We start from the raw sequence: 23,459 nt of genomic DNA, 5'->3' as shown, positions 1-23,459 counted from the left end.
ATCCCTGAAGAAGAAAATAAGAACTAAGAAGAAGCACCTGTGTACTTAAAAAGGACAAGCTGCCTTCTTACACAGCAAAAAGGAGGAATGAGTGAGATGTGGAAATTGACAGAGAATTCAATTCCCAAAACCCAATCTTAAACCAAATGAATTGTTTTGTAGCGCTGAACCTTTAACTGAATAACTTTAATTTCTGAACCTTGCTGGATAACTCTTTGCAGAGTTGGCTCAGGGCACTTGGGTCTTTGAAGGAATAGAGATTGGTGACTTTGGCCAGGATGGGCAACACTCACAGAGGTGGTCGAACAATAGACATTGCCAATCCAATAGATGTATCTCCTGGTTCTTATACTTACTATCTACATAAGCTTCTCCACTAATCGGCTTTATGCTTCTTAAAAGGGGTCTGCAATGTGGAATTTTTAAAATCATAGGCTCTTAGAACCAAATTTTCTAGTTTCAAACCCTGGCTCCCTCCCCTACTGACGCTGTGACATTGGGAAAATCATATAGCTTCTCTAAGCCATGGCTCTACCATCTCTAAGGCACTGACAAAGTCATATAGTTACAAGGTAATGAGTCAGAGCAAAATTTCATCATCTTTGACCACAACCAACAGATGGTAGGAATGGTTATGGATGTATCATCCCATCTTTAGATTTGTGGCGAACAACTATGTTTATGAACTGCATTTAGGAACCAAGTTCATAAATACAGAAGATTCCATATAGTGGTCTCAGAGAGCCTCCATCAATGCACGTATGGGTGGATGTCAATAGCAAGACATGTTTCACTGGTTTCCAAGCTAAGTTCCACTGAGCACTGGAGCACACAAGGAACTTCAAGAATCTTTGCAGGGGGAGGTAGGGGACATGAAGTGGACAAGTGAGAATGAGTTGGTGAAGTCACTCTCCATCCATTTTGGTAAACAAAGAATGTTTACTATTGTTATATAATGTATTGAAATTCTGAGTAATATTTTATTTGCTTTTTGGAAACTACTATTAAACAAATAGTGATAGAAGGATTGACCCACTCCCAGAGAAGGTTAATAGCTTAGATCACATTAAGTAGATTAGGAGCAGAGGACAGAACAGGGCCTGGTTCCATCTCTAACTTTCATTTCCAGGGTTGTCTTCGTGACTCCAAACTGGAGGCATTCACACTGCTCAGTATTCCAGTCCAGGTTCTGATTTAACATTCTTGTATTGTTCCAACCTTTTAGACCTGGTCTGGCAGGGTCAGTTAATGCCAAATCAAAGGTTCACAAGGTCACAGATGGGTTGCAAGGAAATAGCCCTGACGCTTGGCTCTTGGGCTCAGGCTGGATGATACTGAGCTGGTGGATTTAGGGGAACAGGGAAGGAAGAATTACAAAAAGCTTGGAATTGTTCCTTCAGCCTACTTAGCTTCCTCAGTTGACTCACTTGGGGAACAAAACAGGAAAAAAAAAGATTGTGCCTGCTTGTAACAATGAAGTGGTATCAGAGAAGCCTAGGAAGTCAGTGATTAAGTCATGAGTCTTGGGGGCCAGGTAAAAGACCAGTACTTTTGTTATTATGTGACATTTCCTAAAGCCATCCTTTTAATCTCAAATTTAAAATGTTACCTAATGAAAATTTAATAAAAACTTGATTGTACTACAAAGCCATAGTGCTCAAGACAGCATGGTACTGGCACAAAAACAGAGACATAGACACTTGGAATCGAACTGAAAACCAAGAAATGAAACTAACATTTTACAACCACCTAATCTTTGATAAACCAAACAAGAACATACCTTGGGGGAAAGACTCTCTATTCAATAAATGGTGTTGGGAGAATTGGATGTCTACATGTAAAAGACTGAAACTGGACCCACACCTTTCCCCACTCACAAAAATTGATTCAAGATGGATAAAGGACTTAAATTTAAGGCATGAAACAATAAAAATCCTCAAAGAAAGCATAGGAAAAACACTGGAAGATATTGGCCTGGGGAAAGACTTCATGAAGAAGACTGCCATGGCAACTGCAACAACAACAAAAATAAACAAATGGGACTTCATTAAACTGAAAAGCTTCTGTACAGCTAAGGAAACAATAACCAAAGCAAAGAGACAACCTACACAATGGGAAAGGATATTTGCATATTTTCAATCAGACAAAAGCTTGATAACCAGGATCTATAGAGAACTCAAATTAATCCACATGAAAAAAGCCAACAATCCCATATATCAATGGGCAAGAGACATGAATAGAACTTTCTCTAAAGACGACAGACGAATGGCTAACAAACACATGAAAAAATGTTCATCATCTCTATATATTAGAGAAATGCAAATCAAAACAACCCTGAGATATCATCTAACCCCAGTGAGAATAGCCCACATCACAAAATCTCAAAACTGCAGATGCTGGCGTGGATGTGGAGAGAAGGGAACACTTTTACACTGCTGGTGGGACTGCAAACTAGTACAACATTTCTGGAAGGAAGTATGGAGAAACCTCAAAGCACTCAAGCTAGACCTCCCATTTGATCCTGCAATCCCATTACTGGGCATCTACCCAGAAGGAAAGAAATCCTTTTATCATAAGGACACTTGTACTAGACTGTTTATTGCAGCTCAATTTACAATCGCCAAAATGTGGAAACAGCCTAAATGCCCACCAACCTAGGAATGGATTAACAAGCTGTGGTATATGTATACCATGGAATACTATTCAGCCATTAAAAAAAAATGGAGACTTTACATCCTTCGTATTAACCTGGATGGACGTGGAAGACATTATTCTTAGTAAAGCATCACAAGAATGGAGAAGCATGAATCCTATGTACTCAATTTTGATATGAGGACAATTAATGACAATTATGGTTATGGGGGGGAACGGAAAGAGGGAAGGAGGGAGGTGGGTGGGGCCTTGGTGTGTGTCACACTTTATGGGGGCAAGACATGATTGCAAGAGGGACTTTACCTAACAATTGCAATCAGTGTAACCTAGCTTATTGTACCCTCAATGAATCCCCAACAATAAAAAAAAAAAAAAAAAAAAAACTTGATTGTAAAACAATACAGTAGTTCCTGAAAAAATTAAACATTGAATTGCCATATGTTCTGGCAATTCCATATCTAAGTATACCAAAGAGAACTGAAGACAGGGTTTTGATGAGATATATGAGTGTGTGTACATTCATTGCAGCATTATTCACATTCATAGTAGCCAAAAGTAGAAGCAATTTAAGTCTTTATCATCTATAGATGGATGGATAAAAAAATTTGGTATATGTGTATAATAAAATATTGTTCAGCCTCAAAAAGAAAGAAAATTTTAACACAAGCTACAATATGTATGAACATTTAATACATATTAAATGAAATAAACTAATCACAAGTGGATAAATACTGTATAATTCTACTTAGAAGAGATACCTAGAGTAATCAAGTTTATGGAGATAGAAAATAAAATGATAGTTTTCAGGGGCTGGGCAAAGGAGATATGGAGGGTTATTGTTTAAGGGGTACAAAGTTTCAGTTTGCAAGATAATGAAGTTCTGGAGATGGGTGGTGGTGATAGTTTCACAGCAATGTGAACATACTTAATACCATGGAACTGTATACCTCAAAATGGTTAAAATGATAATGTTTTTTAAAAAATGATATATTTTTGTTTATTTTGCCACACTAAAAGAGATCAATTCTAAGTGGTGTTCTAATAAGTATTAATACATATGGAAATGACATTCAACAAGGAAGAAAAATTCAAAGTGCTACACCCACTCATTAAAGGCTTTGGCCTTTAATTTCATTCCGACATCTTCCAGTTAGGACTCTATTATTGAAAGCACAGTAAACAGGATGCCCATTATGACTGAAACTGGATTTCTGGGGAAGGATCCTGGATTTAATCTTTTTAGGAAAAAACGCATAAGTACAATTTATTATTAGCGTCCTAATGGGGAGAGCTATTATAAAGAGACAGTGCATTTCTCAGCAGCCACATGGCAGGAAGAAGTGGCCCACACCTCAGAAACGGTCACTTGTGGATACACAGGAGACATGGCCTCTTCCTGATCCTCCATACCCAACAACTTTCCCAGCACATTGTTTCAGGGATATCTTTGTCTTTTTTGTGGCGACAAGGGCTCCTTCCTATCAAGGTTGCTGCAAGGGTAATCATGAAGTCAATGTATCCAAAAGTACTCAGCAAATGCCCAGCATGTGACGGGCACCCACTGAGTAGTCTAGAACTTAGTCTATCATTTTCTACCACATTTCAGGAATTTTTACATGCACTCATTCATTCAAAAATAAAAATTGAGCTTTTATAATATACTTGGCTCTTTATAAGTGTCAGATGATGATGCAATGAATAAAATCAAGCCCCTGCTTTTACGGTGCTTACATTTCAGGAGTAGATCAGAGACTATTTAAATAATTACAGGTTGTCAGTGGCAATGAGAAAAATAAAGAAGGCAGGTGAGAAGAAAAAAGAACAATGAGGAAAGGTATTCTCTTATCTAGGGAAACCTGGGAAGAATTTTTGAATCAGATGATATTTGAGCAAAAATACTAAAAGGAAGGGTAGGAACTTTGCATATAGATGGATGAGTGAAGGACAGTGAACTTCCTTTGTGTAAGGACACCTCTTAGAATGATTGTGAAATTGCAGTGGCAGCCAGTGTAGCTAGCACAGAGGTGAAGAGTTTATTTTAGAACTGGGATATGAGAAGTGTGTGCAGGTGTGTGCGTGTCTTCAAGAGTATGGGAATATTATGTATAGCATGGGTCTGAAAAATCTTTCTGCAAAGGGCCAAAAAGCAAATATTTTATACTGTGGGCCATATGGTCTCTGTTGTGACCACTGAACTCTGCAGTTGTGGCATGAAAGTAGCTACAACAAAATGCAAATGAATGGGCAATCAAAGCATAACAATGCAGGTACCATCTTATAGACCCTGACAAAACTTTGGCTTTCACTCTGCATGGGAGAAAAAGCTGCCAGAGGGTTTTGATCACTTCAGAAGCCAGGTGAATTACAAGGCAAGCAAGAGGTGCTAGTGATTTGCATGGGGAGGGGGAAGAGGATATGTTTTGGACATAAAGTTAATGTCAGTTGCACACACATTGGACTTGAAGTATAAAAGGGAGGAGTAGAAGATGAAAGTCAGAACCTGGACAACGGGGAGAACGAAGCTGCCACTGACTGTGGAAGGAAGAATTTTAGGGGGAAATGAAGAATTCACATTTTTATGTTAGGTGTGAGATGCCAATAAGTATCCAAATGGGTATGTCAACTTTGGATTCCTGGGAAATATTAGAACTGGACCCATGAACGTGGGAGTCATTAGCAAGCAGGTAGACTCTGTATCCATGGGACTGGATGGAGTCACACCAGATGGAAGATTAGTGAGACTTAACATACAGAATGTACATAGCATCCCATACAGCAGGACCACACCATGGCTAAGGCTAAAGCTAAGGCCGAGGGACTAGGTTAGCCTCAGAGTACACCCTACCATAGCCACATGCTACCTGTGAGATCTTAAGAAAGGCAGTTAATCTCCCTAGACCTCAGTCTATTCCACTGCACCTAGCTGATTAAGTTATTATGAGGATTATAATACCTAATACCTAACAAGCTCTCAGAAAATCATATCATGTCATTACCCTACTCAGCATTTGAATTTGCAATGATCTCTCTGCCCTTACTCCTGGCATGGCCTCCAAGGTGCTACCATGTCTGGTCCCTGCTGGCCTCTTCCACATCCTCTGCCCTGGTCTCCCTCTCAGTGCCAAGGTTCTGCCCAGCTAATCTGTTTCACAGATACCTCAAAGCATTTACTTCCAACTCTCTTCTCCCTCTTTCTGCCCTGGCTCTTATGTTTTAAATTTCATCTTAAATGCTACTTCCTTGGATGGGTTCTCAGACAGCCCCATCTTTTGTCAGCACCCCCTGGTACGCTATTTCACAGTGCCCTGGACTTTGCCTTCCTGGCCCCGTCAGTATAATGGGAGGGCATGTGAAGAGCCAGGCAGCCTGGGCTCACTAGCTGACAAGTTTTGGATAAGCCACTTCATTCACTTCTCAGTGCTCCAGCTTTTTATCTATAAAATGGAGTTATGACAGTGCCTACTTTAGGAGTTGTGGTAGAACTGAACTAGTTAATGTATGTAACACACTTCAAATGCCCAGCACAGCAAAGGTACTGGAAAGCCTTAACTATGATTGTAATAATTATCTATGCAATAATTTTACATGATTACCTGCATGTTATTATGTGGTCATTTGTTTAATATCTGTCTACTGTCTCTCTTGTTCTCTGCATCCTCACTACCTAACATACCTGATGATAAATGCTCTTGGAATAAATGAATAAATGAAATGTACATATGCTCATCTTCATCATCTTTGGTGTCACCACCTCATTTTGCCCACCCACCAACTCCATGAGGTCATGATCCTCTCTTCTGGTAGAAGAGAAAACTATATCTGAAAGAGACTGGTGAGCCCAAGGTGACACAGGCGTGTTCACAAGCAGAATTGGAATTACTGCATGGATCAGGGCCCAGATACTCTCTGTCATGTTTGAGTTTAATTTGAAGAGAATTTCTGGCGGGTCAGCTACAGTGTATAACACTTTATACCAGCAAGAGTTCTTATCTGCATGGCCCCATCAATGGTGTTTTTCTTGCATTTGCCATATTGAATCCTTAGAAATTCCTTTTGAGATTTAAACTCAATCAGTGGGATGATAAGTCCATGAAATATCATAATTTGAAGGCAATTTAGAGCCCATCAAATATACCTTCACATCTAATTTTCTGACACCCCTATTCAGTGCTGGTCCAACTTCTGCTCAGATTGTCAGTGATAATGGAGATAGGAAAATGTGGGTTAATCATGATGATTTTGGATGCAAAAACATCAAGCCTTATTTATGCAATGTGACATGAAAAAGAGATGAAAGGGGAAGGAAGCCCAAATTTCTCAGTAAAGTGGCTGAGTTAACAATGATGCCATTTTTTGAGATGTCAGTGAATGATTTGGGTCAGAACAGATTTGGTAGAAAAAGCCAAAAGGTCAGTAATATGTTTAGTTAGGGATGTTTTGAGATATCTAAAGGAGATGTCAAGTCAACAGCTCTTCCATCTTTGGACAACTCCAATAGAAACTGTGAATATGTTGCTATTATTAAGGGATTAAATTTAATAAACTTTAAAAGAAACATTCTTTACTCCTAAATGCATAGAAAAGAGGCTAGACATTTAAGGTATACACAACCGGAATGAAGAATAATATATTAGTAATTAATAGTATATTTAGAACACACGTTTTAGGATGAGGCAGACTCAGATCAGAGGTGACCTACCAATCCTGGCCAATTTACTTTACCTCTTTAAGTTTTGGTTTCTTTGCTATCAAATAAGAAGGTTATTACATGTTTATTAAATCAATGAATGGATTAATTGAAATGATTAATATAAATATTTAGGTATTGTTATTGATTTTTTACCTACTAATATTATTTTCAATATTGGTAGCAGGAGGAGGATTATTATCAAATATGAGCAAAAATTGTGTCCAAATGGATTTCTAAGGAAAGGAGAACTCTACACATTGGATAAGAAAATAAGGAGGAATAAGGTATGGTTTTGGAAAACAATTTTAAGTCTTTAGAAAAATAGGTTTCTAAAAATATAATCAACTCTGCCAGTAGAGTTTGATTTGAAAAGATCTTGAGATCTTGAGAAGCCTGGGATCTAAACTGACTTAGAATACTTTGGGAATACTTTGACCATTTCGTGTTAACTCTGTTAGCCTGAAGCCTCACAGCTCAAAACCACATAGGAAGTCCTCATGTTTTTCAGTATACTGCAGATTAAATGAGGCCAGGGCTCATTACTCCGCAGCCAGTGGTTCCCTGGATAGACTTTAGCATTCCAACTTTTTGCACCTTCCAGTGTACATGCCTCCTGCCACTCAAGGTGAAAGTAGGATTTATTTGCATTGCCATTGGCAGACATTATGACAACATCTATTTTACTCACTATCAGACGGAGAAGAAGTAGACCAATGTTTTGATTTCAGGTCTTATATCATGATTATGTACTTTCTACACATTTTACCAATTAAACTTCAAGAACTTATTGAGGTAAATGCTATTATCCTTTGAGATACAAAGCAGCAAGTCAGGGATATTAAGTATCTTGTCCAAAGTCAGAAAGCTAGCAGGTGACAAAGCTGTTCTTTGAGCACAAATCTGTGTCCTACACAACCTGTTCTAGTTACTCCATGGCACACAGCACACTGATGGATAGATTCTACGTGTGCAAAACCATCCAACCCGAATTCTGGGCCTAAGAGCAAGAGTTATTATCATATGCCTGCAATTACACATTGCTACAACATTGCTATAAAACCTAATTATATAAAGACAGTGGGGAAAACCCAATTCCCTTTCACTTCCTTCTTCTTGGCTCCTTTACTGAGCAAAGCCCTTTGGGTTAAATTTTCTTTTCCTGATACTATAGGTAGCTCCACACTGACCCAAGTGATAACAGATAACCGCCACCACCCTTTGACCTCTGAAAAGAAAAAAGATAAAATACCATACTTGTGTTACAGGTGTTAAAAGAAAATTATTGACTCAAAACAAAAAATGAAAGAAAAGATTTAAATTAGAAAGTGGAGCGCGCGGGCGTCACACTTTGCGTGAACGTCTCACGCCAACAGCCCGGCCCGCGCGTTCCCGGAGTGACCGAGCTGCGCGTGCCTGTGTTCGACGACCCAGCCGAGGACCTGCTGGCGTACCTGGAGCCCACCTGCGCCGCCATGGAGGCCGAGGTGCGCGCCGGCGGCCCCTGCCTGGTCTTCTGCAAGAACGGCCGCAGCCGCTCGGCCGCCGTCTGCCCCGCCTACCTCATGCGGCACCAAGGCCTCAGTCCGGTGAGGGCCTTCCAGGTGGGGCGGGCCCTGAAGGTGTGGGGGCCCCTGCAGGAGGCGGACCCTCTGGGTGGGCGGGGCTTCCGTGGGGGCGGGTTTTGGGGACTGGGAGCGATGCTTCCGGTCCGGTGGAGCCTTAGCGGCCTTCAGGACTATTCTACTTAACTTCCTGTTTGCAGACGGTGAAGAGCGCCCGCCCGGTAGCTGAGCCCAATGCAGGTTTCTGGTCTCAGCTCCAGAAGTATGAGGAAGCCCTCAGGCTCAGTCCTGCCTGCCCAGAGAGCCTTTGGGGACAGCTTTTCCAAGCGGCAGCAAAGCCACCCAGCCCTAGGGGTGATCCCTGACTACTCCAGCAGAGCAAATGGCAGGGCCTGCGGCCCCAGGAAAGAAAATGTGGGAAGGGTGTCGGTTCTCTGATAGGAGGCTGGTCGCTCCCCTCCTTCTTCAATATTACAGAGTTTTCATGTTTCCCTCCATTTAGCCTCATCTCCCTGAATCGCAGCCCAAGCCTCTGTCCCCTCTTGGTGGTGCAGACGTGTGGGAGGGGACACATACTGTCCCTCCCTCTGGTCTAGCTCAGTTTATTGGGCTTTGGTCAGGAAAATCTAAACCACTTGAACTTTATGCGATTGGATGCAAGGAGATGGAAGCAGGAGATTCACAACAGGAGATGGGTGTCACAGGGCCCACCACCCGGATCTGAGCTGCCAGCTCAACCTTCTACCAAACCACAGTACATCTCTTGCCTCCCTCCTCCCACATCTCTCTCTGGTCCTGTCGCCTAGAGGGGGTGCAGGCCTGCGGGGCTGAAACTGGGAGCTGCTGTGAGAAGCCGGGTAACTGCAGCCTGTGCTGACAGACCACCCAGCCTGGGCACTACTGGGGCCTCAGAGTCTGTACCAGCCACCCACCTTGACCTCTCTGCTTCAGTCACTTTCATAGCTGCTGTCAAGCCAGCAAGGGACTGGTCCTCTCCCAGTGTGAAGGATCCTGTAAGCTGTCACCAGGTACATCTCAGAATACTGATTCCTCTTATAGAACCTCCTGGACATTTTAGGACCTTAAGACTATTCTAGAAAACTAATCACCATCAACACTTCTTAAGTTAGGGAAAGAGAAAAGGAAAATGTGGGTAATACATACAATTACAAAGTAATATGGGTTAATTTATACAAATATATATATGTATTTATGTCTATATTCTAAACACAGTAATGAATAAACACTGGTTGGTGTTTATCAAAAAAATAAAAAATAAATAAATAAATCAAAAAGTGGAAAGGTAATAAGACATGAAGTCAGCATACCTATAATTTGAGCCCTTATCCCGTCACTACCTGGTTGCATGACTACAAGAAAGCTAGTATCTTCTTTCCTTCATCTTAATCAAAATACCAACTTCATAAAGTTATTATAGGGCTTACCTACAAAAAGAGATATGAAAGGACTCCTGCTTTTAATTATTCACCTTGTTAAAATTGCCACATGTGGCGCAAAGTTGATGCTGAATGAATTTAAGAGAATTAAAATTAAGTCCTGGAGAAGGCTTCTGTATCACATGTATCAGACCCTCAGTGTACCAGGAGGCATGCTCCCACTTCCATTTCAGAAGGGTTATTTTAATCTTGAGTGAGATGTAATCTCCATAACCTTCAGATGACTCATTTATAAAATGGTGATGATGGTGCTTCATCTGTCACCATCAGGCCACAAATGGGGATCACTTGAGGAATCACAGATTTCTCTCCTAAATCTGGATCTTAATATGGAAAAAAAAATTGTCTTAATCTAAGTCCTTTAGCACAATTTTTTTTTTTTTTTTTGAGACAAAGTCTCACTTTGTCACCCTTGGTAGAGTGCTGTGGCATCATAGCTCACAGAAACCTCAAACTCTTGAGGTCAAGTGATTCTCTCACCTCAGCTTCCCAAGTATCTGGGACCACAGGCATCCGCCACAATGTCCAGCTATTTTTAGAGATGGGGTCTTGCTCCTCCTCAGGCTGGTCTCCAACCTGTGAGCTTGGGCAATCTACCTGCTTCAGCCTCCCAGAGTACTAGGATTACAGGGATGAGCCACTGCGCCCAGCCCTTTAGCGGAATTTATAATTTTCAAATCACCTAAGTGAGTCAAAAAATTCTATGATACTATTTAATCATTTTGTCTGTTTGCATTTAATAACTTTGTTCAAATATAACAGGAATAGTAGCATTTTAGAGGCTGCTGTGTTTCTTCCTCATGCTATGTCTGTAATTCATATAAATACCACTAGATGGAGAAATCTCAGATCATGGTATGTCCATACAAAAGCCTTTCTCTAGTACTTTATGTTGGAATCCATTTTTTTTTTGAAATACATTTTAATATGAAAAAATAAATCTTTAAAAAATATAAATGTATATTTACTAGAATAGGTTAATCCTTATCTCCACAACAGGTTCCATTTTCCTCCCATTTTCCAAGAGGGTAAATTTGTTTTATTCTCTTTATACTGACTCAACCACACTTTATAAGTGTTTATAAAATAGCACATTTGGAGAATATATATTCCTATACTTCCCCCCATTATGAAGATCAAGGTATTTAGTCACCCTAAATATCTCCATTGATCATATATCAGCCTATGATAACTAAAAGTACCTGAAGAGAGAGTAGACTTGATCATCTTATTAAAGCTAGTAAAAAAAATCAGAGATAGGAAATCACCTGGTAAATAGTACATGCTCACCTAATACAGCACATACTATAAGCCATGTATTTCTACCTAATGCCTTGAATCTATAAATAGGTTTTGAGTTCCTACCATATAATATACAGTACACATAATGAAGTAGGGTTTTAAATCATCACCATTACAATAGCAACTATGGCCTTAAGCTTACATTCTACATTCTACAGAAGGGCTACATATATTAAGCAAATAAATAATTGGTAATTATTAGTGAAATCATTGTTCTGAAAGGCAATAAAAGGTCATTACAAAGAATAATGATGAAAGAACTAGTTTAGGATGAATGACATAAAAAGTATTTCTGAGAAGGTAAAACTAAGCCAACACCTCAACAATGAGAAGGAGGCAAATATTCATGTTCTTATGAGGAAAATATTCCAGGCACAAACAAGAACATGCACGGAATCCACAAGGCAAGAAAGACCATGGAGTGTTTTAGAGAACTGAATAATACCTGCATGATTTCAGGATAAGAAACAAGCCACAGAAGAGTCTGAGACATGCTTAGAGACGCAGACAGGAGCCAGATCATGAAGGAACATAATCCCATAATAAGAAGGTTATTGTAAATACAAAAAGAATCTTCTGAATGCTTTTTAGCCATGGAATGAAATGATGTAAGTCTTAAAAGGACTCCTCAATTCTGCAAGTCTGTTTCGGGCTGGTGTCAGTAAGTGTAAGGAGACTAATTGGAGTATGGTTTTTGTTTTCTTGTTGGATTTTTGATGACTCAAAGAAGGAATAAAAAATTCTTAGACTAGAAACAGTCATGCTCCCAGCAGGAAACAGATGGCTTTTCAATCAAGGATAGTTTGGAAGAGTTTAATACAGGCACCATGCAAGACTGATATAAAGAAGCCACCAGAGAGCCATGTAGTTTCTCAGGGACAAGGAACAGCGGAGAGCTGTCACTACACAAGGCATGAATGGAGGGATATCATGAAGACAGAGGCTGCCTTCTGAAAGGAATGAGACTTACTATGGAAGGTCCCTGTAAGTCTATGGAAAGCCTAAAAGAAGGGGATCCATAGAATATATACTCCAAACTTACTCTTCTCTCTCCCTCCAATTTCCTGCTAGTACTCTCCACTAGCTAAACCCAGCCAGAAGCCCAAAGGCGAGAAAGCGTATTGATTTAGTTTATACACGTCAGGAAATAGTATAGGATAAAGAAGGGTGTAAAACAGATTTGGAAGGGAAAATGGAAAATATGTCATCCCAGGAAGTGACAGTAGAGATAAAGAGTAATGAATGAATTCAAGATATCCTTGGATATAGAATCCCCACGAGGGGCAAACATATTTTATATGGAGAGCAAAGGAGAGAGGGTTTATCCATGAACAGCAGGCTTTTGATGGGAGTCATGAGTTGGTTAGTGTGCCATGTGATCAGATGTGGTAAACGTAGGGTAGAAGAAGCTTCTTAAGATTTGTAAATAAGTTAGTATAAGACATTTATATTTCCAAGTGGAGATGTCAAGTGGGCAGGTGAATGAACTAGACTATACACCAAAAGACATACCCAGGCTGCAGAGATAAATCTGAATTATGCACATAGTCATGGTGTTAGTAAGATGATAATGAAGATTATCTAGAGAGGTTATTTAAGGAGAAAAAGGAAGAAAGCCTATTTTCAATTTTTGAGATCAGATAGGAAAAAATTCAGCACAAAAGTTTGAGCAAGTGTAATCAGAGTGGTAGAAAAAAAAAAACAGGAATGCGTGAGGTCACAGAAATGAGGAGAGAAGTATGTTTCAAGGCAAAGTGTGGGTGAATTTTGATGAACATGCAGTTGGAAAGATAGCCCTTCAAGATTAGTTTCAAAAAGCTAAGAGCACAGAAGTCAGATTAGAGTTGTTCAAAAAAGGTTTATGATACAGGTTTTATTATGTCTTTTTATTTTAGCAAATGAAAATAAAATAATGCTGAGATTAAATAGCTGTTTCATTTAGTTACCAAGAATATGAAGGCAGGTTTTTGATTACAAAGCCCATGCTCTTTAACATTCTGCTGAGTAATTATTCAACTCTATGATTCATGCAGCACAGGGAGAAGTTAGAGAGGAACTATCAAGTTAGCATCTTATCCCAGATTTCTGCCGGGTTTGACCTTCTCTCAGATCTGGCTCCTAAAGGCAAAAGATGAGGAAAGTCTTCCCTTCCAAAGGGGAGAAATAGCATAAAATAAATGGCAAGATATTTATCTTGAGACCATTTAGAGGGAAGTGTTAAGTGGCCCCTTTGGCATTAGCAGCAATGAGCTTCGAATATCACTGGTACAGCAAGCTGCTTAGCTTTGCAGATAACAAGTCACAGCAGGCCTTCTTGGGTTGCAAATGTAGTCACTCTGTTTGCCAATTAACTCTTTCCCACATAGCTTTTTATATAACCAGCCAGGAAGCTTTGCTGAGACAGCATGATCTGCTGGAAAACAGCACTGGCCTGGGAGTTAGGAGAGATGATGTGCTAGAAGCAGTCTTGGTGTAGTAACAGATAGCAGGAGTGTAATAACAGTGGTAGAAAAGCTGTTAGTAAGCCAGAGGCCTGAGAGGCTACTTTCTGAAATAAATGTCCATAGTTTCTGAGCTTAGTATCAGTCAATGTCAGAGCCGAGACATTCTTCATCTCAAGATTTCAATTTTCCTATGTTGTTCCCAGCATCCTAAAAGAAAATACTCTGTGGTCTTCCTGAGTACACTGCCCACTGTCCTTAATTGATCTGGACACGATGAACTAGATTTCTCTAGGAGCAGGCAGTTCTGTGTCCTGGAGAGAGCCTATGTCTCCTGCACTGGAACCGTGATTTCCAAAACAAGAAATTTAAGGGCCTCCTGGATGCTCCTGGAGTGCTTGACATCCCCTCCGTGTCACATTTGACATGACCACTCATCTCACTTTCATAAAACTCCATCCTTTTCATCTTCTTGATACTCCAGTTGCCTGTGTTTTCTTCTGCTCACTCACTATTCTTTCTCAGTCTATTCCACTGGCTCCTCTTTTCTTCAACCTGTACATGTTGAGATGCCCTGGGTTCTTCCTTGGGCTCTTTTTGCTTCTCTCTATATATTTTCTCCACAGGTAATGAATATATAATCTGTCATCCAAAAAAGGACCATCCTGCAAGTCCAAAAATGCTAAACCAGGCAGCAAGTATTATAAGGACCACAGCTGTCTTTTCTAACCACATCCTCTGTGTGGCAAAGATTCTTACTATTTCTCTACAGACTCCAGAATCACACACTTATAGGTCAACTTGGCATTAGTACTTGGATGCAAATAGGCACTTCACTCATAACACAACCCAAGCAGAATTCTCAAGTTTATCTTTGCAAACCTGTTCCATCTTCATCTTCCCTACCCTGGTAAATAGCTGTACTGTTCCTCCACCACCCATAAAGCCAGGCATTACCTTTGATTCCTCTTTTTTCTCTCCTTCTTATTCAATGAATCTGCAAGCCCCACTGACTGCAGTACTGTGTTGGATAAAAAGTATTTTCAAACAATTGCTTAGAAGCGTAGTGATAGCCTGGAAAGGAATCTGGACTTCAGTTGCCAAAAGCATGGATGAAATCCTTCTACCTACTCATGAGACGTGAAGCACTGGGCCACATTTTTCCAAGTCTCAGTATCTTCACTTGGCAACCAAGTCCATGTTGGGAGGATTGGCAACATGCGTGCTCATGTATGTGCGTGCTTGAGCCTGAGTGTGTTTGGAGAGCACTAATTAAAGCAATTATCAGTATCCAGACCAGCTCTTACTTTGAAACTTTATAGATAAATCAAGTAAAAATAACAAGAGTTAAGCTAATGACCTAACTTGTGTTTATAAGTAAGCAAAATAGAGCAAGGTTTAGCAAACTACTGCCATAAGCCAGGTCCCACCTGTCTGTTTTCATACATGAAGTTTTATTGGATCAGAGCCACACCCATCCATTCCTGTGGTGTCTACAGCTATTTTTGTACTATAGGAACAGAGTTGAGTAGCTGTGATAGAGACCATATGGGCCACAAGCCTAAATACTATCTCACGCTTTATAGAAAATATTTGTTGACCTCTAAAATACAGGACAAGTGAAATTCCCATTGCAAGCTTGTGATTTTGCTATAGTCTTTAATGCCTGCATCTTCCAGAGCTAAGAATTTTCTTTACAAATATGGTGGAAAATAGAAGCAAAACTGATCTGGAGGGACCTTCAGATCACTCCCCTCCCTCCCCACATTCTTCTCTCTCCTCCCCCCGTGTCCAGCCCCTCATAGCGTCCCCCAGGCTGCTTCTGTCCAGTGGTGCATGGATCAGGGCTGGGCTGCTTATGCTGGATATATGATCCCCTGCAACAACAGCGTGTGTGAACAGCCCCAGCCTGGCTTCCTGGAGTTATTGACTTTATAGAAAATAATGTAAAAATCTCAGCCTTTTACAAAAACAAGTGAGAAGTGTTTGAGATGAAGCACATGACTTCAAAGAAAGGCCCAATCTGTCTTTGGTCACCCTAATCCCCTCCCTTGGAGGAATATGCTTACCCTCCTCTGTTTGGAGATTTTTAGAGAGGGAATTTGGCGAGTATAACTCTCTTTGTTGGAGCCTGGCATTTTGGAGTCAGATCTGCATGCGAATTTTCGTTCCCTAGGTAACTAACTGGCTGTGTGTCTTAACTACTCCACAACATCCACTGCTTCCCATTCTGCAAAGCAGGGGGTGGGGTGGTGGTGGTGGTGGTGGTGTTATGGTACAGTTCTAGGAAGGCTGGGGGGAGAAGGAAGAGAGACAATGGGTATCAGTGGTTCTCAACCTGACTGTACATGAAAACTCTTGAGACTTCAGGATGCCCAAGACCACCTTCGGACCAATTAAAACAGAATGAAAGGGGTGGAGGAGAGTGGAGATGATACTTGGCATTTTAAAAGTGATCCGGTTTATTCTACCATGAAGCCTGCATTAAGAAAGGACTGTATTGAAGTGTTAGCAGGGTACTGACTCATAATTGGTCAATAAATTGCAGCTTAAAGTGGTGGGCAGATGGCACTCACCTAAGACTGCCTACCTTGCTACAAGCTCCAACTTACCCCAGTGTGACAAAGAGCCTAAGTTAAAGTGTCACCCCACCCACATAATAAATTTGCATCGTCGAGCCTAATAGTGCCCTTAAATCACATAATCGAGATGGCTCTGGCTCCACCTAATGCCAGCCCTGGATCTAAACTGATGGCTGCTGGTGGGGTGTCTGGGATTGAACACTTGTGCCCATCAATGCACAGGATCCATGTCCAGAAAGGACTTGACAAAGACACTGACTGCCCTTTGAGGTCTCCAACAACTTAAGAGATGGTCTAGAAATACCTCAGAGCTGGCCAGACTCCCACTGGCTCCACCTGCCCGCCACAAACATGAAGTAAAGTATGTGAGTGTGAGAGAGAGAGAGAGCGTGTGTGTGTGTGTGTGGGTGTGTGTACTGAAGGACTTAGGACCTTGGAGTCAGAGGCCTATGCTATCTCCAATCTTGTCCTAGCCTGGGTTCCCAAATAAATAGCCTGAGTGAGAACCTGTCTAGAGCTAGTTTATTTGAAAGGTGAGTCCAAGGAACAAGTGTGAAGCAGCACGGAGTGAAGCAGGAAGGCAAGGACGTGAGTGGAAATGCAACATCGGTTTGACCAGGACTGGGAATGACTGTGGCTTGGTTTCCCTGCCCCATTTGAGATACTATGCAGAACCATCAGCCTGGGGGAGAGAAAAGAGAAGCATTTAGCTAACAGCTCCTGTCCCCCTTTGGCAAGGTTGCCTACACACACACAGAGCATGAATACCTCAGTCCATCCTTAAAGCTGAGCAAAGTTCTGCAGGTCAGCCAGAGAGGCTCCAAGGCAGGAAGAGTCCCTCAAGCTGTGTGCAGAACACAGGCTGAGAGGATGGGAAACTTGAAAAGGATGCTCACTGCACACCTGGCCCATTCTTTCTCAGCCACAGCACATGTTCCGCTCCTGTGCTAAGTATCTCATGGATTATCTCTTTCAGTCCTTCCCCAAACCCAAGAGACTAACATTTTTCTCTCCATTTAACTGATAAGCAGGGAAGCTGGGGTTCAGAGATACTAATGAACTTATAGTAGCTGAACAGGGATGCAAACCCAGGTGACCTTCCTTGGAGAGCTGGTAAAGAAAGACTCTGGACAGACCAGAGTGCTGGTAAAGAAAGACTATGGACAGACCATTCCATCTTTCTGATCTTTGGTGTCCCAGTATGTCAGATCAGGTCAAGAGTCTGTCCCGCGATGAGAAATGCTTTTAAACTATAAAGAAAAGTATATATTCAAGGGTTTTTTTTTTTTTTTCAGAAGATGAAAACAAAAAGTAAACAAAATATTACAGCATATCCCAGGCAGCAGAGGATGAGACAAACAGGTTTCAAAGCCACATCCTTATCTTGGGCAGTTCTGCTTGAACAGACAGGCTGCCCCAGGGAGCCTGGAGCTGAGGCAGGTTCTTCAGAGTTTGGGGGGCAGCTTTCCTCTGGAGTTCAAATAAACAGATCCAAGTTTCACTGGGGACAGAAGGATAGTTGCTGTGTCTTTCCTTGTCCTGGAAAAATGAAAGCTAAGAACTCTCACTCATGCGGTGAAACAGCTTTGCAACTGACAGCACTCCACCTGGAACAATTAAGCTTTCATTATTATTCTCAAGCCGCTGTGTCACAGATCACATTTTCCCATCTCGGGGCAGGTTGGTGCAGAGCAGTGCATTGCAGTTCCCGTCATTCCACCAGCTGACTGCTCCAGCCTGGCCCTGGGAGCAAGAAGCTGGTGGCTCATTAACCGCAATACCTGCACACATACTGCAAACCCAGCGAGGCAGATGCCGCGTATTTGAGGAAGTTCTCCTCCATTTGAAAAGGTACTCGTCACTATAAAACTCTTGCTGGGAATTTTCTAGAAAGAAAAACCCGTAAAATCCTTGTAGATTTTCGCATCAACCTGCATTACAGCTCAGCTAAGAGCGCTAAGACTGGGCATAGCTTTGGCTTACAGGCACAAACACAAACACACCCAGGCGCCCCTGGCTTTAAAACCTGGGATTTAACGCGCTGGACTGAGTGCGAGAGCGCTTCAATGCTCATGTCGCCATCATGTGGCTAGTGGAGGAACTGCACCAGGATCAGACCGTATGGAGCAAGGTGGCCTTTCCTCTCTCCCTCCCGCCCTCCCGATGAAAAATCTCCTGCTGGGTGTAGTCTCCTGAGAGAGACGAAAAAGGAAGGAGAAATGATTGAGTTGGGTGCCAGTATTTGCCCGCCTCTGTACCTGGGGCTTTACATGTATCTATCGTCGCTGTTAATCCTCCCAAGTGCTCTGTGTGGTAGGGAGTATTACTTGCAAATAGCAAAAGTGAATTTGAGTGGGAACACAATACATTCTTGATGTCTCTGTTAAGTTACAGTAGGTGAATTCGATGTCAAAATTAAACAGCTCATATTTAAGAAGAGCTGATTCTTACATAACTTCATAGACTTTACTTACAGAGGGCACAGAACAAATTATAATTTTGCTTATTGCTTTGAATACAAATCAGTATTTTACAAAAAAAAAAAAGAGGGATCTTAAAATTATTTCCTCATTCATTGTTCTTCTAGACTGTCTTCTAATTCTTAATTTGTAGAAGCTCTTTGCATCCAGGGTATATTAGCCACTTGTGTGTTGTATGAGTTGCATATACTTTCACTTACTATTAGAAAGTGTCTTCTTCCTATGGGGTCTCTATTAAGAACTTTTTAAATTATCAACATCATTTTTTAACATAACTGAAGCTGCTAATTTCGTTTTTCCCTTATAGCTTCTGGGTTTCCTATCTTAGAAAATCCTCTTCACCTCAAAGTATGAAAATAGCCTTTAATACAGAGTATCACCTTTTAATAGTGATTTTACAACTTTACTTTTTTGTTCAGTCCATGTGAACTTATTTTACGACTCTATTTAAGGTAATTTAACTTCATTTTCATCCAAATGTGGACTCTATTGTCTCTGTATCATTAAAAATGTAATAATGTGTCCCTTCCCCAACTGAAGTGCCACCTTTATCAGGGAGTAAGTGTCCAGACTTTTTCTGTCCCACCAACAGGCTGTACTTACACTTCATTCCCATATTGTTTTATCTGGACAAGAGCCCACACCTTCTAATTTTTCTTTCACAAAATATTCTTAGTCCTTCTTGAACATTAGCTGCTACATCATATGACCGTGCATGTGTAACTTATTAGTATAACCTTGCATTAATTTTGTAAATAAAGTCAATTCATATTTTGTGCAGAGCTCACATTGTTTCTTTGCACACATGGTGTAAGAAGCCTGAGAGCCTCTCTCTCCACCTGCCAGAGGGACTCCAATTGGCCCACACTGAGAGTCTCAGGTAGGATAAAATTGGCTGCCAGGGATCCCCCTCCTCTTAGTGAGCAGTGACATGAGGGTGGTGGTGAGACAGCAGAAACCCCCAAAGGTGTTTGGTGTGTTTCTTAATTCCAAATTCTTTCAAAGATCATTTGCTTATGGCTCTCCAGATGCCAGAGCTTGGGACTGGAAAATCAAAGTGAATCAGGTACAATCAAAGAACTCACAGTCCAGAAGGGCTAGATGTGTGTGAAGACAAAGTGCGTGCCCTCCCTGGCAAAGGAAGCATAATGGAGAAGTACGTGTGGTACTGCAGCAGCCCCAGGAGGGCAGGGGAGGCCTCCAGGAGAGTCCCGGCTGTGATGGAGGCAGGGGGTTGTGTGAGCTCCACCAGCGCCTTGTTTCTTCTTCCACTGGGGACTCAGATTCATCTCCGTGCTAGAAAACCACGTGATCATTCTTTTGCCTGCATGTGTATTTGTGTTCATTTTTTAAAGTACGAATGATATCTTTTATTTCATCCCGAAAAACAAAAATGTCTACATCTGATAAAAGACTGAACAATTATTCCAAGCTTTACCTGGCAACGGTATATAATTAATTTCTTCACCCAGAGAACAGAGTTTGGAACTAGGCTGGGGTCACAGAGAGGGGTGGGAAGGCCTCAGGAGGAAGCAGCTCCTGCACATCCTGTTCTTCTTCCCCAGCCTTGGGCTCCGTCCGGCACAGGCAAACACTCCAGGTAGCCTTTCTGGAAAGACAAAGTGCTCACTGTCCCAGCCACTGTACCACCTTCTCCCGCCTCCCTCCTGCCACACAAATGCTATTTGTTTAAAAGTTTATCTCAACTGGAGGTTTTAAGGAAGGGGGCCTGACATAGGCGTAGATCCTGTGTTCTGCTTCAGCTGTCTTTTGATGTTTGTTCACACAGATGAAGTCATGAAGATCACAATCTAAGGCAAGATGATATTTTCTGCAGTAATTATTGTTCTTGGAAACTGGAGAGCTGAGTATGAGAAAATGTAAGCGCTGGAAGGGATCAGGACAGTATCCAGTGAACCACTGGGGTTAACCCCTGAGAGGAACGAGGCCCGGACAGGTGACAGCCCAGTTCACACAGCTGGTTCCCTCTGCACAGATGTACCCAGGGAACATTTTCTAGGTTGCCTCTCTGTTGTATCACTGTGCAATTCAGTGAGGGCCTCCTTTTGATAGAATCAACTCTTTTCTTCCAAACATCAAGGTCAAGGTTATTTACAGTTTTGTATGTATTTAAAAATTTGCAAATATAAAATTCCTTTCAGGGGAGTGGACAAACCATGAAGGATATAAGTTCTTCTCTCCCCTAAAGTTCCTCAAGCAAGGGGAAGGCTGATCAGGCGGGGGCAGGTCTCCACAAAGACAGACTTTCCCTAAATCCCTTTCGTCTTGCTTACTCTTTTCCAGAAGGCCCCAAATGTCATCAAACTGGAGAGTTTGGGACAAAGCTTGGCCATGACATAGCTGACCCCTCTGCCCACCTTTGCAGGCCGCAACAGTTTGCAGATAGCAATTATGTCCCCCAAAAAGCAGAGGAAGATTCTACCCCCAGGACAAAGTGTTCGTGGCATTAGGATTTTTGTTTGTTTTTCTAGTACCAAAGTGTTCGTGACATTAGGATTTTTGTTTGTTTTTCTAGTATCTTCATTGGTGGGGTGGAAAAGACAGACTGATTCTGGGAAATACGTTTAGAAAGCCCACGTAGCATTGATCTCCAGTATTTGCTTTGCCAGTGATAAAGCTGGCATTTTGTTCTCCAACTATCAACACCTATATCTTTCTTTGATTCAGAGCTCTGACAGGGAAGGGGGAAAGGGATGTGTTGCTTTCACTCTTTTAAATCTTTTCATCATAGAATGCCAATAAGCATTAACAGTAACTAATTTAAAGACGGGGAGTAGCATCCCCACTGCTCCTACAAAATGTTGCCAAGTTGAGCCACAATTTCATGTAAAACGTACACGTTTTTCTTTATCACAATTAAAAGGCGTTGCACAATGGAGCACTTTTCCCCATACTTTGCCCTTTGGATGGAAGCAGAGCTTCCATATGATTGATTCAACCTCAACTCAGCCTCCCGAACCAACCTCCCAACAGGGAACAGTCCGCAAGTCAAACCCTCAGAGGTCAAGGGGCTTGCCTCTGCTTCTCCCCCATACTCTTGGATTGTCTCCTTTTTCTTCCTCAGGTCTCCAGGAATCCCAGACTTGGAAGCTTCCCTGAGGTCACCTAATGCAAATGGCTTTGAGGAATTTGAAGTCCTGCTACAATATGCTAAATAAGCATTTGTCCAGACTCGGCTTCCCCACTGTGCCAGAGAACTGGGCTTTAATAACGCCAGAGGTAGCCCATCATCATCTTAGAACACATCTATTTATGAGAAAGTTTTATTACTGCTTGTTTTATAGCATGCTGAAAGTAGCCTCCCTGAATTCCATCGGAGTGCACCTCTTGGTGGGACGATACTGCAAACCTTTGATTCTAAGGTCTACGTTTGTTTACATGTTTATCTCTGAATATGGACTGCGTCTTAGTAACTAGAGACGTGTTTGGTCAATGAGTAGAGATGGCATTGTTGTTGCTGGTGCATGTGTGAGACTGGTTGTTCTAGTGGTGTGATGAAAACTGCAAAACCTCATGATATTTCAGTCATCCAACCATTAGATGCCGTTAGCATAAGAAATATAAGTCTTGGGCGGGGCCTGTGGCTCAGTCGGTAAGGCGCCGGCCCCATATACCGAGGGTGACGGGTTCAAACCCAGCCCCGGCCAAACTGCAACCAAAAAATAGCCAGGCGTTGTGGCGGGTGCCTGTAGTCCCAGCTACTTGGGAGGCCCAGGCAAGAGAATCGCTTAAGCCCAGAAGTTGGAGGTTGCTGTGAGCTGTGTGAGGCCACGGCACTCTACCGAGGGCCATAAAGTGAGACTCTGTCACTACAAAAAAATAAAATAAAAAAAAAAGAAATATAAGTCTTCTCTGTGACAAAAAAAAAAAAAAAAACTTTTCTGTTGAGATTTTTGAAAATCATGAAAGCCCCAGTAGCAACACATACAAAGGATGCCTTTTAAAATTTCAGGTCAATGTGAGGGTACAAACGATCAGGTCACAATACGTGAATCTGTTAGGTATGGTCCCTTTTGTAGTTGCATTCTGCACCCTAAAGCTGTACTATACACCCCCATCTCATGCCCATTAAGTGAGAGCACCACAATTTCCCCTTGTTCCATCTCCCCCCAAATTGAACTAAATTGAGTTTTTCTCCTATATGGGTGTGTTTTAAATTGTCTCCTGACTTCTTATTAGTGTTGACTACATTGAATATTTGCTTTTCCATTCTTGTGATACTTTACTAAAAGGAATGTGTTTGGACTTCGTCCAGGTAAATACAAAAGGTGT

General features: G+C 41.6%; 1 pseudogene; it reads left to right on the top strand.

The window, feature by feature from the left end:
* The first annotated feature begins 8,080 nt into the window (after positions 1-8,080).
* Positions 8,081-10,143, top strand: LOC128563436 (dual specificity phosphatase 28-like; annotated as a pseudogene).
* The last annotated feature ends 13,316 nt before the right edge of the window (positions 10,144-23,459 follow it).

The sequence above is a fragment of the Nycticebus coucang genome, chromosome 13, assembly GCF_027406575.1.
Source record: "Nycticebus coucang isolate mNycCou1 chromosome 13, mNycCou1.pri, whole genome shotgun sequence".
In the NCBI taxonomy this organism is placed as follows: Eukaryota; Metazoa; Chordata; class Mammalia; order Primates; family Lorisidae; genus Nycticebus; species Nycticebus coucang.
The sequence above is the reverse complement of the archived record's forward strand: the minus strand, read 5'-3'. Positions and strand labels throughout refer to the sequence as shown.